Here is a 17,381-nt window from a genome sequence, read left to right as displayed (position 1 = left end):
CCATTCAGGCCTCAAGAGGGCCTGGATGTAGCAGCATGGTCTGCATCAGGTAAGTGCACATTAAAACACTTGAACACATGTCTAGCTTTATGAGCCTGGCGCCTAAGGCGCCAGGACAGGGGTCCAACATGAGCCTGGCGCCTAAGGCGCCAGGACTGTGTCCAAAGGGCCCCAGCTTGGGCCCGCTGGCACTTCCCTGGGAGAAATGATGCCTGCCTGTGGGGTTGCTGAGTCGGACCTGGCTCCTTGGAGGTAGGCATCATGACACTATCCTCCCCCTGGCCCTATATCTATTTCAAGCATTGCTGATTAGAATTCCCCCATCACACTTCAAATCCCTGATCAAGCTGATAATGACATACATTTGGGGGAAGAAGACCCCATGAGTGACTAGAGCTATCCTTACAGCACCGAGACAGTTTGGGGGATGCGCCTTCCTCATTTTTTAAAGTATTATGGAGCTGCCCAACTGTGGGTACTGAAGGAATATATCCCAGGTACATCACAGAAGATTTGGGCCGCACAAAATAAGGCAGTATCTACGACCCCTCTCCGACATAGGCTCTGGAAAGGGAAACAATATAGACAGCCTAATCTCCAGATCAGTGAGGTGATGAAAGCTGCGATAGAAGTGTGAGACAAAGGTACAAAAGAAGAAACTCTGACAAAAGACCCTGCTCCCTTTATGCCAATGTTCAGGAATCCGGATTTCCCCCGGGTATGGAAAAAGAGGCGTTTGATAAATTGGAGGAGGCGGGGTGTGACAAGATAGAATACATGTACCAGGCCCAGGTAATTAGATCCTATGAATACTGTGGGGCAAAGTTAGACTTGACACCGAAAGACAGATTTAAATATGAACAACTACACCACTGGCTGCAATCCCCTCGGATCATGCAGGCATTGACCCGGTACTCTGACCCTGTTCGAAACATACCTTATAACGCACAAGGGGACAGAAAAATTAGTCTCAGACACCTATAAACTCCTGATCACCCCAACAGAAGAGGTTAAATGGCAATACATGAGGAGGTGGGAAAAACTCTCAGGGGCACCCGCTCTAAGGAGCACTGGGAACATCTATGGGGGGCAATTCCCAGACTCACAAGAGCAATTCAAACGAGGGAAATGTGGACAAAGACCCTAATGCAATGGCATTACACCCCCAAAAGACTCCACAAATGTATAGAACAACCTCAAAGAAAAGCTGGAGGGAAAGTGGGGGACTGGAGGCAGATGTAGTGGGACTGCCCAGCCATTCAATGCTTCTGGGGAGAAGTCAAAACACACATGCAAGAGATGTTCCCGGGAGGGGGAGGGCTTGGTGAGTAAGTCTGGATGTGCAGACTCTGGGTCTCCAAGAGAAGAGGTTGACCAAAATACAGAAACAGAACTTCATGGGTCTCCTAATAGCGTCACAGCTCGCAATAGCCCAAAAATGGAGACAGAGAACTCCACCGACAATATACGAGTGGCTACAAAGAGTATGATCATTCCTCGCAATGGAATGAATAATGTACAATATCCAGGGGGAGAGCCATAGATTACGGACAGACTGGGGCACAGCCCACACCTACCTCCAGAGTGACTACATGGAACAATGGTGCCCACACAAAATAAGGATACTTGACATGTTCAACTATAGTTACAAGATAATTTCCAGAAACATGAGAGAACTTGACAGACACTACTTCCGGATTGGGGTGGGGGGTTTCCTTGGGGAACGGGAGTACATGCTGTCTTATTATTGTTTCCCATGTACACTAGTAAACTGTTAAAACAGGTTTTTCCATGTTCTTTTAAAACCATCGAGGACCACATTGACACTCTCACTCCTGCCCTGGATGACTTCTTCAACCTCTCCTTTGCCATTGGAGCTTTTCCTTCCCCCTTAAGCACTCCCTTTTGCACCCTCTTCTCAAGAAACCCTCAGCCAACCCCTACTGCCCGGCTAACTATCACCCGATCTCCAGCACTCCTCTACGGGGCAGACTCCTGGAAAAGCTGGCCATCTCCCAGCTTAATCTTCACATCTGTTGGTTGTCTCCATGAGCATCAGTCTGGCTTCAGAACAGCCAGAATCATGGAAACTGCTCTCCTGAACATCTGTGAAGACCTGCTCTCTAACCTTGATTCTAATCTCCCCTCTGTCCTCACTGATCAGGCCCTGGCCTGGCTGACCTCATTCCTCTCTGATCGACCCTCCCACATCCAACTTTGATCCTTTCTTTCCTCTATCTCACTCTCTACCTGTGGTGTTCCCCAATGGTCTAACCTTTCTACCTGGCTGTTCAACCAATACCTGGCACCTCTCGTCCACCGCATTGCCGTTCTTTGCTCCAACTTTCAGTGCTATGCGGGTGACATTTGTTTTCAGGTTCCCCTCTGCCACCTCTTCTCCTTCCCTCATCTCTGACTGTCTGTCAGCTATCCAGGAGTGGTGTGCCACCAACAAGCTCTCCCTTAATACCTGGAAAACAGAGATTCTCCTCATCGGTACACTTGCACCCTCCTTTCCTGTCACTCTTTGGCCGGCCTCCCTTGGCCCTCTTTCTGCTCCCACCTGTGAGGCTAACAACCTCAGGGTCATCTTTGACTCCACATTCTCCTTTTCTCCTCACATCTCTGATGTCTCTAAGAAGTCAAACTACCAACTGCACCGTTACATGAGGAATCCCCTTCCTATCTACAGGTGCACGTATCTACCCACAATAGGGTTGCACACAGAAGGCTCTGACATGTCCCATACTATCAGTAACTCCAGACCAGTAAGAGGAACCAAGGTTAGGGGTGAGACTAGGAAACAGAACATTCTCTTTCTTAGAAGACACTGGGGCGACTCGATCTTCTGTCAGAGAGGGGGGATTCAGTTGTCAGACATGATCATAGACACACAGGAATTTTCTGGGGCTATGATGTTGGTTCCTTTCACAGAAGATTTACCTGTCCCAGTAGAAGCACACATGATGCAAGCACCATTGTTATATTCATGAAATACACCAGTGTATATATTAGGCAGAGATTTTATGAGCAAATTGAACATGACCATTTCATTCATGGAAAAGGGTATAGAGTGTTATATACAAGGTATTCACTATATGCATCCCAAAACATGCATACAGGCATTTTCTGGCCAAAGAGTTTTGATAGGAATGCCACACAATGCAGATGTGTTCTCGTATGTAGTACATGGGACAGTGATTAAAGTGCACTTAGAAGCAGCAGTGGTAAGGGAGGACAGAGTAATACTGCATGGGACAGATGAAGATGGCATTGACTGGTGTGCGGTTTAAGCTATTGATCCAGCATTATGATTGACTGATGTGAATGACAAACAACTGTTTCAGGTTGTCTCCTGTCTATTTTAAACATAATTTGTCCTGCTCTCAATTTATCTAGTGCTGACACTGCTCCTGTCCAATTGAACTTCTAAACATTGCAGTGCCTCGCTCTCTTGATGTAGCACGATCACACTTCTTGTGTCTTCCTTTACCTCTCCTGTCACTCTGTCATTGTCTTTGTCAGGGGACAAAACTGGGGATTGGTATGTCCACAGCTTGCAGTAAAGTGTACTGTCTGGGGATGGTTGATACTGAAGAACATTGTGCACTGCCACTGCACTTGCTTTCCTCCTCATCCTCAAACACTTTCCAGAGCTCGAGAATGCTTAACCTATTTTTCAATGTGTTCCTCTTATATGTGGCAGTCAAATGCATGGTCATGTGCTGTATCACCTTTGTGTGTGTTCCCTCTATTGGACATGGCCTAATCATCCTACCCACTGTCTCACCTACTCATTCTTTGTTGTATTTTACTATTTTCCCCCAATATTGGGGGAATGACTTACATATATAGCCTAGTGGTGAGTCCATCGTATAACAAAATATGTTTTATTTACCAATTATAATGGACAGTGTTCCAGTAGCGTTGTACAACATATCCCCTTTTGCCCTTAAATCAAATCACCCCCCACTTTTATTCTATACCAAACGCGCTTGCACAACAAATTCCACTCTCATCTCTAACATAAATCTCCTTCTTATTCACAACACAACATCCTACTGTATCATAATCCTACATATTATTCTAGATCAGGTCCTCAACTGACCCCTATTCTACAGAGCATGCCTTTCTGCCTCTGGGGTGTATCCTCTGTATCTACAAATTCAAACTGATGGCTGGCAGATCAAAAACACTCCAATCTGGCGAGGGCCGGACATCTGGGAAGAGATGTGGCACAAAGGTGAGAGGTGCAAAATCTGCATTGGGCATGTCGATGCACACATGCCCCCTGACACCTTACTGGCTGCCCTGTTCAACAACAAAGTGGATCAAATGGCAAAGATTCACCCAGTGACAACACCTGAAGAAGCTGAGGTATTGAAAGGAATGGCGGACTGGGCACACCAAACCTCAGGGCATCTCGGGCAAACAGGAACCTATGAATGGGCTAAGAGGAGACAATTGCCCATTACCATGGATCATGCCAAGCAAGCGGCCTCTCAATGTTCCGTGTGCTGCAAAGTGAAGCACTATCCACTGGAGAGGAAGCCTCAAGGCCCTTTGAGAAGAGGTGAAAGAGCTGCTAGCGTATGGCAAGTCGACTACATTGGCCCTTTGCCGCCATTATGTATTGACCATGGTAGAGATATATTCTGGACTGCTGTTAGCCTATCCAGTCACCCATGCAGTTCAACGGGCTACCTTGCAAGGAGTGGAATACCTAATCAGGCACTATGGCATACTGGATGAAATTCAATCAGATGAAGGCAGCCATTTTTCCGGACATAATGTGCAGAACTGGGCGCTAGAGCAAGGCATCAAATGGACACTGCACATCAGTCGGTATCCTGAAGCTTCTGCTCTGGTGGAGCGCAGCAATGGCCTGCTCAAGCAACAAATAAAGAACCTGACCAAGACTCACACTCTCAAGGGGTAGTCCAAACACTTGGCACAAGCACTGTTTGAACTGAACAATCGTCCATTGGGAAACCGGCAGACACCCTTTGAGAGACTGACAAGTGAGAAGGTGGAATCCACAAAGACTCTTATTGTGTGGAAAACAGACAGAGAAGCAAAGCTGCCTGTACAAGCTACTGCAGGCAGCATTGGACTTGATTTATCTACCTATGAAGATAATGTTATACCAGTGGGGCTAACCAAATCTATATCGCTGGGTATTGGCATCAAATTTCCAGCTAGCACTTATGGATGCATTGCCGCACGATCCAGCCCGGCGAAAAAAGGCATTGACATTTTGGGAGGTGGATTGATCCTGATTATCAAGGGACTGTTTCGGTACTTTTACATAATGCTGGTGCATCTGAGATACCATTAACCAAATATGACCGAATTGCACAATTGATTTGTGAGCAAGCAGTCGTTCCCCAAGTGATTGAAAGTAAACAAGCCCCAGACACCACGCTGAGGGGTGAGGGAGGCTTTGGTAGCACAGGGAAAAAGGTGTGGGTTCACCATCCAAACAAAAAGCCTGAGGGTGGGGAAGTGTTGAGTCAAGGTGTTGGAAGTACTTATGTTGTACTAGTGCAGAATTCTGACATGCCTGTTGTTATCCCTGCTACTAGGCTCACACCACGAACGTAGTGCTACATGACGGGGATGGGATTTGCCTTGCTGTGGGTGCTCCTGACCTGCCAAGAAAAGGCTTTCTCTGTAAAGAATGGGTTGATACAAGATGCGACATGGACTCTGAGAATCGCATGCACTACACCTGATGCTCCAGTCCTGCGTGATGATAACAATCGCACCACAACCTGTGAGAAAAGCGCTACAAATGAGTATCCACATGGAACTGCTAAAGTACTGTGTTGGCACATTGTCGGACACCTTTTGTCACTGGCCCATATGACTGGTGCTTATGAAATCCTAGGCCCAAATGTTTCAGTGAATGGATCCAACAATTTGTTTGATGTTCATGTTTTTTCTGCCCCAAGAACTGCAGCAAGTGTACTCGCCACGATTTTGTGGACTATAACTTGACTAAATGCATTTCATACAATTGTGCAACGAAACAGCCACTGCCGGATGGTAGTATGGTGTTTGTATCTAAAACTTATATTGTATATGGCAGCCATGCCACCTGGAGAATGGTGATTTTTAAATCACAAAAGGTAGAAACTGTGCACATGCTAGATTTTCCAGTAGTAAAACAACATTTAAACTGTAGGTCCGTAATGCATGCCTCTATTATTACAGAAGTACACTTAGATATTGATTTGTCACGAGGCAATGTTTCATTATTACAACCTAGCTGCTACAAATCGAGTCAATTTGTGTGGCCCATCACCAAATTGCGCGTAGGTAGGGGGTTTGATTCATTGATTGCGGGAGCAGCGGGGGTGGGAACGGGAGTTTTAAACGCCTTTGACATAGAAACTGTGCGCAATAGGTTAGCCACCATTGGTTCTGATGCCAGTGCTGCCATAAAACATCTGGCCCAGTGGGGCCCATTGATAAGCCCTACCCTGCAAAACACTGCTACAAGTATTGGCAACCATTGGAGATGGCAGAATTTTAGCTATGAAGACATCTTTTCTGCCATAGGGCAAGTCAATAAGACTGCAAAAGACACCTGATGCATTTTATGGCAAACCTTGTTAAATCAGCAGGTGTTGGCTTTTTGGTCTGAGTGGGGGTGACTATCCTCAACCCACTGGCACACAGAGCTACAGTTACCAGCAAACATGGATTAAACTGCTTGCTTTTGATTGCATGAATAACACGTGCCACGCTTTAAATGCAAGTTAGTAGAACTGCTTATGCCTTGGAAATATGGTGCCCTTTCATAGTCTTGCCTATGAAAATACATGGCTCCTGGTGGGTTCCGCAAATACGAGGTGAATGGTTAGACAGCCAAAACTACACCATCCACAGTCAAACATGTATGCCTTGGGATCAGGGGTGGGTATATCCCCAAACTGGAAGGATTCCGGACCCATGCATGCATCCCATAGCAGGAGAGTGCACGTGGATGCAGTACCACATTAATGGGACTGATATTTTCCAGATAGACCAGCACAAGGCCTGTATAGTTACTAATCATTCCTTGCTTATTAATAATTATAGGTTGATAGGAAACCCTCAAGTATTTTTCGTAGATCAGGCCATGACTATCTTAGACATTGTTATTCACACCTTATATTCATTGACCCGGTGGTCTCACACCACTCTACATGCTGAGCTCACGCATCTGCTTAACTGGACTCTACCCTATGGGGTGATTACTGCCCGAATTCAAGCTATAAGACAATTTACTCAAACCGCTTGGAAAGATTTCCAAACGTTAGCTACCTCTGTTATCTCGGCAGAGTGCAAGATGATGATACACAGGAATCAATTAATCAAAACTGCTAATCATCTGGTGTGATGCATTCACTGGATGGTCACCCTCCTCCACAAAGCTGCTTAATATAATGTTGCATCCCTTGCTGTGGCTGCTGATTTCCCTAATACCTATTGCTATAGTTTTCATTGGTCTCTTGCGCAGAATGACTTTCCTCTATAATAGAATGACTGAGCTAGAAAAATGTTTGATTGGCCTACAGCACACCGTACATGCTTCTAGATCCTGGAACTGAGTCAGCATTTTCAGGCCTCACTTCGAAAGGGGTGGAATGTCGTGAAAAGCATCTAGGCACTTGCGTTAACTCTCACTTGCATTAACCTACTGAGCTATCTTGCGTGTATTTAGAGCTTTTCGAAGCGTGGAGGAAAATGCTGAACCGGCCAGGCCTCTCGAACTGAGTGAGCCGGCATGCTTGTGAGGGGTTAACTGCGAAGGCCCTTCTTGAGACATAAACATCTAGTTTTGCAAGAATCCCTGTGCAGCCTTTAGGAGCCAGGCACAGCCTTTCTTTTCTGCGCTCAGCGAGTCAAGTGCAATGATAGCACAGGAATGTAGAAGGTGCTTCCCACAACAACGTACACTGTGCCTGAGAGCCAAAACTGGCAGTAACTTTCCAGTCAAAAACATGTTTTGTTGCATGGAAGGTTTGGTCTAGAAGATTCTCGAAGAGCTGGTACGTCATAGTGATTGATGTGCAGCCTCTAATAAGAGATCTATTCCTGGGACAGTTACGGGAGGACTCTTCCTGGGCTTTATGAGAGACGAGCGCACAAAGAGAATCAGCGCCTGGACAACCAGCCAGCACTAGAGGGCAGAGGCTCCTGGCATCACATTCCCGCTCGGGTGCAGGCTTTCAGGGGCTAGGCCAATCCCTGAGTGGTGCCGGGCACTGAGTGGCGTGGGTCCTGGGTGTGATTCTATCGTATCAGCATCAACGATTCCTAGGAGCGTAAGAATAATTGCATATTCATCTGTGACCGATAATTTGTATTACTCAGCTTGCACTTTAATTCCCATACTATTGAAAACTGCTGCTTGATTCTAATTAGTTTATGTAGTAAATAAATGCAAGCATAAAATCTTCTGAGTGAGTGGCTTTCTTCCAGACTGAGTTTATTGTGTCTCGCATAGTTTCTTACTTGTGAGGGAAGGTGATTAGGAGTTATATTGCACTAAGTGCTCCCAGGGGGTTGTGGTTTCCCCTTTTCACTACAGAGGCACACTACTCCTCAGGTAGTGAAGCACTGGAATGACGTCACCCGTCACACCAAGTCCAAGCTGGGTGCCAACTGCTATGGCAACTGACGGGGGGTCATCAGAGGAGGAGGAGCTCACCCAACATGAAGAGACTATCAGCCAATTAATTCTAATGGAGCATGTGCAAGGCATTGGAGGCACCCAGCTGGGACTTGGTGCAAGGCGTACAAGGGCACTTCCAGTGAGTGACCAAGATTGTGCATCCTGAGTATGTATAGTGAAGCATAACCAAGATGTATGATTGTGTTGTGCATCTGGCTGCATTTGAATAACTGCCCTGTGTGATCCATGTTGTGGTGTACTGACTCCTGTCAAGTGTAGTGAAGAGTGGATACAACCCATGTGTGATACATCGGTTAAACATGGCCATGTGACAGTACTTATCCCCCACTAGCATATCCACTCATCATATACAACATGATACCACAATGCGTCCTCTTGTTAGTTGCATCCTTGATGTTAGTGACTCTTCTAGACATGTGCTTTTGTCTGAAATATGAGTTACACTTCATGTATTGCAGGGTATAGAATCTCTATTCACACATGTATGTAGGTGGTTCCTCGCTATATAGAACATCCAAGATGACAACCAACATGCCTCACAGTGTGCCATGAGTGAGTGTGCATATATCTAGACTGTGCATAACCCCGCTGCAGATATGGCAATGACTACAGAGTCAAATCGTTGTGAGGCCTGATCCCTGTTACCCTCCCACACTCAGCACACACTCCATGGGTCCATGCCCCTGTACCTCTTGTGGGTCACTGTACTTTCTTCCTATCTTCAACTCCAATTACTTACTCTCTCCAATTCACAGACTTTGTTACTCTTACAGTCATACTTCAACTGGGACTGTTTCCTTTTTTCCACACTTAGGGCATGATCCCATTGTGTGCAGTCCCTGTGTCAGGTCAACACTGGTGTGGATGTGAATATATGTGTCTGTCTGTTGACATGTCATGTAACAGCATGTCACAGAGCCACATGACATGCCCATTTCACTGGTATTAGTCAATAGTGTGCTGTGCCATCTCCCATAATGTGCTTGCTAACGACCATGTTTTTTGTCAATGTGCCCAATGGCTGAATGGACCTGAGCAGGGAATGTTATTGCCAGTCTGCATATGCCATGATCAGATGGCTTCTTGTACAAAGTGTGTGGTTGCTGTTTCTCACTTGGTGACATGCTCTGCTTTTTGTTGCATGACAGCAATGTTATACACATGTTTACAGTAAACACGTTGCACATGACTCCTCATGTCTTTTTCAGTCCATGTGCCGGTGAGGAGGCACTAGATGCAGAGGTTGAGGAAGAGGAGGAACAAGCAGCTGTGGCGGTTCAGACCACCAGTGGAGGATGTGGTGTGGCAGGCCACAATAATCCACTGGTGCTACAGACCATCCTGGGCCTTTCTGCATACAATTCTGACTCTTTGGACTCCAGTAGCTCTGATGCTGAACCGAATGTGCAGTCCTCAATGCTGACAAATGTTAGTGAACCAATTGTTGGAGCAGTTGGGGCCTGTGAGTCTGCAGGGGGTCAGGTGCCTTCACAAGGCCTGGCAGTGGTGCCAGGGCCGTCTGTGGTGGTTATGGATGTAAGGCCATGCTCCCATGTATTGGTTTATGGTCCTGGGGCAGATGTTCAAGGGAGTGTTGTGGTCCTGCAGCCAGAGACTGTGGCATCACAGCAAAGGCCATTCTCCCTTGGGTCAGGCAGGCATGGGTCCCGCACATGTGGGGGACATGTGCAGCCTGGGCAGGCCGAGTGGGAGCAGTAGATGTTGCCCTCCGCACACTGAGAGGGTGCTGTCTTTGAGAGTTTGGCTGAAGGCATGGATAGGGTGGCCAGTTCCATGATCCCACCAGCAACACAGGTGGAGCAAGAGCTGCAGGTAATGCGGTCCACATGCATCTCCCACACGCTGCGCATGGAGGCCAACATCAGGAGCTGACAGGCAGATCTGAGATCTCTGCAGGCATCCCTGCTTGCAGAGGGTTGTGCACACAGGGAAGCCCTGAGGCAGGAGTTGTTGGCTCACAGAGCTCCAATCTATGAGGAAGAGGCAGCCATCAGGAGACTGTTCCAACAGGAGATGCTAACATTGAGGCAGGATATCTTGGCAGAACTGTGTGCATACCGTGATGTTGTACATGGTGACCTCCAAGCCCACAGTGTGCTGGTGCATTCATCAGTGTCACGCATGGCAGCTGCCACTGAGGACCAGGCCAGGGCACTGAATGGTCAGCCTCAAACACCGCAACTACCTTCTGATTCACCCCAGGATGGCGGTGCCAGCAGAGATATGCCTCCCGGTCCACCATAGCCATGCGTCCATGCCCATTCTTTTTTTTGACATCCACCCATGTGGAATTTGACATGCACCCTGCCCCTCCTCCCTCCTCGGTGCCCCCCGTCCCGGTCCCTGATCTACATTTTTGATTTTTGTTTTTTGATTTTATTTTCACTTTTCTTCACCCCAGGCCCGGATGTTGCCATTTTATTTTTCAGTTGCCCTTTCCTGTATTATTTTATTATTTTTTTCCTTGAGGTGCGCTGTTCGTATCTCAAGGCCATGACATTTGCAGTGGTGGACATGCAGGTCAACTTGCATATCTGCATTGTCATGCACAGGATAGCATGCACAGGTAAATATGTTTTCTGTGTTCAATCGCACATGTGTGCTGTGTGAATGGTACTTCACTATGCCTGTTGAAATGTGTTCTCCCATGTTGTTTCAGTAATCCATGATCTGGCAGTGACTGCTGTCCCGGGGGAGACATCCTGCACCCTTTGGCGTCCATGCTCCCCATGCTCGACACCAGGCACTGTCCCTCCTGTACCTGATTAGGAGACACAGTTCCAGGTGAAGGTGATGCTGGATTCACACCATGCCGGCACAGTCAGCGGGTAAGCATGAGCACTCTCTTGCATGTTCATCCTGCATGATTGCTCTGCATGTTTGGTGCATGTGTTACTTAATTTATATGTGCTTTGCATGCTAACATGCAATGGTTATTTAAGTGGTGAATTCATCTATGGCTGCACCTACTGTGGTGTAGTGCATGTCATTGTCCATCTCCAATCCAGCCAGTGTACTCCTTGATGTGTCATTTCCTTAGGCTCCCCTCTCAGTGTCACACTCTCTCCCTCTCTCTGTTGGTTTATGCTGCATTCCTGGGCTGATCACAATCTTTGTCCTGTCACCCTCTTGCACCCCGTGGTGCCCCTGCAGAGGGTGGCCTCTGCATAGTTTCTGTATCAAATCATGTGTTGTCATGGATGTACATGGTGTTTCTGTTGTTACTATGCATGTGATTGCATTAGGAGAAGTGCCTCCCGATGGTGCGCATCGTATGCAAGGCACGTGGTACCCCGTACAGGTTAGTGAAGGGCATTAGCAGACGTTGTGTGGTGTTTCCATGGGAGTCTAGCACTGTGTGTGTTCACTTGGGAGTGACTTGTCTTGTGGGGTGACAGGGTAAAAGCGCTGCATCAGGCTGAAGCACGCATAATCTGTCTTCTAAACACAACAGTAACAGGTCTTAACAGCAACAATGAGATCATATGAGATCGTATCATTCCTGTAGTTGCATAAAATAAGTAATAAAAAGTTTTTTGTCAAACAAGTTAGTTGTTATATAATTGTTCATTCGGATTAACATTCAATGACCAATCTAGGCTCCATTAATAATGTTCTGCAGACTTATTTAAGTCTCTAACATGCTGAATGGGTATCTAACTGTTTTACAGATAAGGGATGCTAATGAGCAAATATAATACAATCATCTAATTAATATTAATACAGCAGGCACTAAATGTATTTACATGAGTGTACAGGACCTGAGATTGCATTAAAAAGCGGGCTTGGAGTAGATGTAACATTGTTTAGTTACTAGTTTGCATATATAACACATAGCATAATAATGTATAGGTGATACACAATAGTTATTATTACACTCATGAATAATAATAATAAAGCGAACAGACCCAACAACACAATTGCTATTTAATATTGCCTTTATGGTATCCCCATATCTATATATACTTTCGTATCTGATGTTAACAACATAAACTATTCCATGCCTGTGAGTTAACTAATTTGAGGAAGATCATAGACCGTACTAGCTAACACGTTACCAGGCACCCCCTCAAGATGGCGCCCAGTGTGTAGGGAAATGGGCCGTGCAGGGAGCGCATGTACCATGGCAACGTATGCCTAATGTTGCCATGGTTGCAGTACATCAACATTGTTTCTAAAATGGTGCCGTATCACAGAACTCTGTTTCAGCCGACGCGAGGGACAGAAGCTGCAGGGTAAATTCCTCTCACATTACTCTATGCAGAATTGGACCACAGGCAGACTATATGATGATCAGTTTGTGTTAACAACAACTGACATATGACCAGTAATACTATTTGGGATCAACTGACGGTTACATATGGAGTAACGTACTACGCAATGTTACCGAGATATTAGATTCTTATGATTGTAACATGGACCCATCAGCATAAATGAGATACAAGCCTATCCGTTGCTTAATTAGATATTGGGCATATTTTACAAAGAGCGGCCAAAGAATATTCAAGCTATAGATGAATACATACGTTATATATATTTAGTGGATTTACCAACCAGTGATGGTAAAGTTTTGTATATAACATCGGCATATGCAATACATTTCTCCACAGAGATTTGGACTTTGGGATTTAACCCGTATATTACTTACCTGACAATCGTCACACAGATTTTTCGCTTAAAGTATTTCTGGTAAGCAACCCCATAGTTTTGGGGATTTTTGACATATGCTTGGCTAACGTCCAATGTAGTGTTTTATACATGTAATTAATGGATTTACAATTGGACTAACATAATACTATGTTTTGTTTTCTTTCCTCTTTTGCTTTTCAAAATTGAATATTGAACTTTGCTTTTTTTCTGGTGTCACGTTTCTGTTTTCTCCATCCCCTTACAATCCTCCCCATCACCAACCCGTATTTACTGTCGTTGAAATTATTTTCTTTTTGGCTCCCACTGTGTTGGGAATTATGGAATCATGTTATGAAATGGAATTTATTTGAATTAATTGTTTCTGTTTTTGATTTGAATGTGTGCTGATTAACAATTGGGGTAAATATATGTGTGTGGCAATAGCCCAGAAAGGCTCAGCCGAGCCGAAACACATGTAATCATGGACAGGGCGTCTTACTTTTAATGATCATTAAATAAAGTAAAACTACACTGAATGGCGTAGAGTCCGGGGGTTTCTCTTTCAATGTTAAGTATTTTATGACGGTTTGCACTTTTTTACCGTCACACTCCAGCGACCTGCGACACTGAATTTATTTTGTTGCACTATAACCAAATTCAGAGGAGTTAATTAGGGATTGAAAGGAGTCGCCTGGTGGAGAAACTTTCAATAAAGTCTATTATTTATCTCTGTTAGTAATTAATTGTCTACCTTCCCCTGTACCCACCATGTTGCCCTGTGTGCACTTTGAAACATTTTGGGTAATTGCATATTGTCCCAACAAGTGACCAATAAATACGTTTATTAATAATTTGCTACCATAACTGTGTGCAGTGCACTGTCCCAATACTACACAGGTGATGACATTCCTTATCATGTCATTGGTAGTCTACCAGGGATGACCCTGCTTTTTTGTGGGATCAATTATCTGTATAAGTGATGTCTTCTCATTTTCATGCAGCACGTTGACTGATACGTGCATTGTGTATGTGCCATAATCTAGTGAATGGGGATAAGTGACATGCACTTTTGCTGCATGTCATTGAGGGAGACAGCCAGTGTGGGGGATGTTTGTCCGTGTGTTTGTTTTGTGTGTTTGATTTGCATGCAGTGTGCAGGTGTTTGTGTATATGTGCTGGGACACATGTTGATGGTTGTCTTGTGAGTTGTTGTTTGCATGTGTTGTATGTCACTGAGGCATGCCCGTTGGTCTTGAATTATTTTGTGCATGGATGTGTTAGCTGCACTATGTTTCATTTTGTTCATTGTCTGCCGATCCTTCCATCAGGGAATGATGCCTATTTCATGGGATGAAATTTGACTGTCAACTGCATGCCAAGAGGACAGGTAAGATGTTAATTTATATTTATCATTATGGAATGTTGAGAAACTTGTGGATCAATACTGTGCTTCTTTTCTACACCCCACAATAGGGACATCTTTGTGTGCAACATGCACAATCTAGCACATGTGTGCATATATTTGCAATTGTGCATGTTAAATTATGTCTACATGTAAATATTTGAGGCCATGTATGGCTTGCAGCTCAGACATGTTGTTTCTGGATTTATCAATGCTTACACATTTGACTGGTATGTTAGAAAAACAGATCCACCAGAGCAGAAGGGGTCCACTACAGTGGGTATGGTGCACAGTATAAATATCCTTTTGCATTACATATGGGATGGTTTTGGTTCAATAGAGGTGATTTAATTGAATGGTTGGCATGGTGGTAGGTGGGTACTCCCTCTTCAATATGTTTCTTGTGGAAACACTAGATGAAATGTATTTTAGTTCTAAGGGATGCACACAATTTAGCACTTCCAAGGGCACTTTCTCAGGGTGGTTTTGTGGCACAGTGGATTGGCCAATTGTCATCATTGAATGGCACCTGGGATGTAGCGGGCTGGTGTGCACTCCATAAGGAAGGGATTGCATAAGCTGGTTATGTGCAGCCTCTCAATGTGTCCTTTCCCCAGCCAAACACAAGCAGTGGGCCTGTGGGTGTGTATGGGGTGCCACCTCAATGTTCATCGGGACACCATGACATGTTGCAACATTGAGCTGGACACATGCTGCCACTATGATCCTGCAGACTACTGGTGGTGCATATAACAACACACCACCAGAGTGGTCAAGGGAGTAGAAACGTGACTTCAGCACTCCGAATGTTCGCTCCACTATGCCCCGGGTTGCAATATGAGCAGTGTTGTATCTTATCTTGGCAGGTGTGTTGGGGTTGCATATGGGCATCATCATGTATGTGGTCAGAGGGTAGGCACTGTCCCCTGTAGAGATGAGAATGGTCGTCATTGTCATTTTTTGACAGTGTCTATTGGTCTGTGTGCAACATGCATGCATGTGCATGGCGATTCATACTCACCAATGAGCCATGTGTTGCCATGCTTCCCAGCTTCCAGGGCCCGGAGTAGAGGGGACATCCTGAAGATGTAACTATCATGGGTATTGCCAGAATAGTTGGCATAGACTACAATAATGATGCCCCTGGCATCAAACACAACTTGACCATTGATGGAGTTCCAGTGGTTCCGGTTGCGGTAGATGTGCTCGGTTGCTAGAGGTGGACGTAGAGCAACATGGGTGCAATCAATGTCACCTAGTACTTGTGGGACATGCGCCACCCCATAGAAATCCTGGGCATATAGATATGTCGGCGGACAGAAGGATGTGCAGTTATTATTGGCAACACCTGGAGTAGGCAACGTGACTGCATGGCCTTTGAAATGCCACTGACTATGGCGGTGGTACGCTGGAATGAGCCAGTGGCCAAATAATGCAGTACAGTGAGCACCTTTTGCTTGGGACCACAGGGTGGGTGATGTGAGGTCATCGTCCCACTCCATGACCAGGTCTAGGATGATATGTGGGGGAGGGGCCTATGCCTGGAATAGACATGGTCATCAGGCATCCCAAAAAGACTGGTCCTTGGGTGGAAGATCTGGGCCTTGGCCATCCTCCTCCTCCTGTGGTGTCCCATGATGACTGCTGCAACAAATGGTGCATTCATCGTAGCTGTATATGTGTGTTTGTTGATCAGGCATGCTTTTTATGCATTTGTTTGTATGCATTATGATGTTTACACCTGCTATCGCGTGGCGTAGGTGTTTCGGAATTTGCGGGTGCTTTTTCGTGCACCAGCAATCCCTGTTCAATTCAATATATATGGTTGTTTTGCGTGCGTATGACCATTGCAATTGTTTGACTGTGGAACGTCCCTCGTAACGCCCACATTTTCGCTTGTTCTTCGTCATTCCACATGTTCTGTCCCCTTTTTAGGTGGCTGAACAGGCCCAGCCTGCCCTTTGCTTGGAGTCTCGCGCAAGGCGTTTGTGGGGTTGCAGTGATGTGTTGGACCGGCGCGGATTCCTCGCAAGTCCCGGGTAAGCCCTGCACATTGCGTTCCATGAATCGACGAACGGGGACTTACACGCGATTTTGCACGCAATTACCCAATTTTCAGCACAGATTATTCCATGAATTGGGCCCAATATGTTTAGGTAAAGTAAATATATAATATTAGAACCTTTGTATTTGGGACTGTTGTACTATTGCTGTTTGAATTGGTACTGTGGTCAAATTCACGCCCCTCTTAAGAGTATAGTCGGCTGTGGTAAGCCGGAAACAGGATATGAACAAGGTGGCCTATTGAGTTTAGGATAACTTTATCTTTCCCAAAACGATAAACCTAGGCTTGCTCAAAGGTGCTTTGTCCTAATCTAGTAATAGAAAAGGAGTCCAATGGTGCTTTGAAACCTAATCTAGAGTGGGGTATGTCCCTGACACTATAACAGAACAAACACACAAAATTCTAACTTCAGCCGAGGTACAATAAGGCGCCTGCCCAACTAAGGAAATGATGTCTGGTTTCTGACCCCATCGTTATTTTTCATGATCCAAGACGGGTCCTGGCACTGGTTGTTAAGTTCAGAAACATTTCCAATGTCTCAGCCGGATTTGCCTCTTTCAGTTGTGATATGTTATGAT

The sequence above is a fragment of the Ambystoma mexicanum genome, chromosome 1q (genome assembly GCF_040938575.1).
Source record: "Ambystoma mexicanum isolate Mex_15411 chromosome 1q, UKY_AmexF1_1, whole genome shotgun sequence".
Lineage (NCBI taxonomy): Eukaryota > Metazoa > Chordata > Amphibia > Caudata > Ambystomatidae > Ambystoma > Ambystoma mexicanum.
The sequence above is the reverse complement of the archived record's forward strand: the minus strand, read 5'-3'. Positions refer to the sequence as shown.